This window comes from Heterocephalus glaber, unplaced genomic scaffold (assembly GCF_053883595.1).
Source record: "Heterocephalus glaber isolate CG9 unplaced genomic scaffold, H.glaber_assembly_v1.0 deba00000347, whole genome shotgun sequence".
Classification (NCBI taxonomy): Eukaryota; Metazoa; Chordata; class Mammalia; order Rodentia; family Bathyergidae; genus Heterocephalus; species Heterocephalus glaber.
In genome coordinates this window covers 11601656-11603646 of record NW_028258143.1, presented here as the reverse complement: position 1 = coordinate 11603646, position 1991 = coordinate 11601656, and the positions used below count along the sequence as shown (strand labels likewise).

The 1991-nt window shown below is 37.0% G+C and overlaps 1 pseudogene; it reads right to left on the bottom strand.

Moving 5' to 3' along the window:
* Window positions 1-939: 939 nt before the first annotated feature.
* On the bottom strand, window positions 940-1386 carry LOC101705440 (large ribosomal subunit protein mL42 pseudogene; annotated as a pseudogene).
* Window positions 1387-1991: the final 605 nt, after the last annotated feature.

Here is a 1991-nt window from a genome sequence, read left to right as displayed (position 1 = left end):
ACTATGCCTGACTTGTGTTGTTTTGCATTAAGGTTGGCAAAGAAATGGAATGATACCTGAGGGGAGCCTGAATCAAAAGAGAATCTAAATGTTTCCAAAATTCGACTGGATTAGATGTCTTAAAGTTCCTGGAAATGAGAAAGAAAAGTAGTACTGGCATCAAATTCAAAGACTTTGTAAGCCTTAATTGTGCTTATTGGTCTGAGGATACAGCTCAGCCATAGAACACTTGCCTAGCATTCTCCAGGCCCTGAGTTCATTACCAAACACTGAAAAAAAAAAAGTTAAGTCCCTGTCCATGTAGAGCCTACTATCTAGTAGGTGAGACAGATTTATCAAATCTCTAATGCTATAGGACCATATAAGAGGGTTTGATATAAGCTTACATGAATAAAATGACTGCTGAGAAGACATCCAGGAATGTATATTTCTCACTTGCAGAGAATCAAAGATAAAGGGTCAGGTGGTGTATCTCAATGGTAGTACTTACCTAGCATGCCCTAAAGCCTTGGTTTCAATCCCCTGCACCACGAAAAAAAAAAAAAAAAAGCAAAAAGACTCAAAGATAAAGAGGACCTATAATTAGAGTCAGTACCATGGCAACAGTTATTCTTCAATCAAACCTGAGGATGGAGACAAGCCACAATCTCATGGTTTCTTGCAAGTAATTTCTTTGAATAGTCTCTAAGTCTTGCAGTAGGAATCCTGATTGACCCAAGTTTTAGCTTTAGACCCTTCACTTACCATGTAGGAGTTGAATTCTGTGTGAATAGGTAAGAAACTAGAGCTAAAAGTCAGAGACTATTGTAGAGTCAGCTCTTTTTTATGAAAAAATGATTTTTTTTTCCAATAATACATTAGTGAAAACACTAAAATGAATTTTTTTCAAATGGCAAACAAGGCACAGGATAACACTTCTCTGTGATTCTCCAAAGAACCTCAATATCTGTCTTTTGGAGGATTCAGTTTCATATAATGTTTGTGGTATTGTCCAAGAGGATATCAATGATGCTTAGTAGTAAAGAACATTTTGCTAATTTATTCTATCATGAGTTGTTCTACAAGTATTCACTTTTTTCTTCTAATCCGGTTTTCAGCACTTGAACATGTGTTTCTTCATTTTTTTAAACAGCAGTTCCATTATTTTTATTTATTTCTTCATTCTTATGTACAAGATCTGCCTGATGGATAGGTTTCATGTGTCCATATGGAAGGTGATAGCGTAACATTATCCTACCATCAGATGGCAAAGCAAGCTCTACTTTGCAATTTTAATCATCAGGAAGAGAATATGGATATTTATGACAAACATAAAGCTCCATTTTGGATTGGAAATGAATGCTTCAAGACAGTTATCTTTGATATAATCCATTTTACTGCTGCCAATATGGTATATCAAGATGCTTATCAGGTAGTATCAAAAAAAAGATGTTGGGCCGGGGATTTAGCTCAGTGGTTCCGCCACCTGCCTTACAAGCACAAGGAGCCGAGTTCGATCCCCACTACCAAAAACAAAAAAAAACCAAACAAACAAACAACAAAAAAAAAAGATGTTGGGCCAGGGATTTAGCTCAGTGGTTCTGCCTGCCTCACAAGCGCAAGGACCTGAGTTCGATCCCCACTACCAAAAAAAAAAGGTTTTAAAGAAAAACTGATTTTAGGGCCAGGATTTAGCTCAGTGGTTCCGGCGCCTGCCTTGAAAACGCAAGGTCCTGAGTTTGATCCCTGGTACCAAAAAAAAAAAAAACAAGAAAAACTGATTTTAAAATCTGCTTCTGGGCACACCAGTTTTCATTCCACAAGCTTGCCATCTTGCCTTGTCAAGTCAGCTCTTAAATTATAACCACCCTGTTTCCTGACAGTCACATGGGAATATTAATTACCCATCTTCCCACCTTATAAAAATATGTTCATGGACCCTAGTCTGTATGTTTTTTATCTTGTTCAGTATTATTTCATCTGTATAAAAATGGTGAGAAGTGGAAGCACAC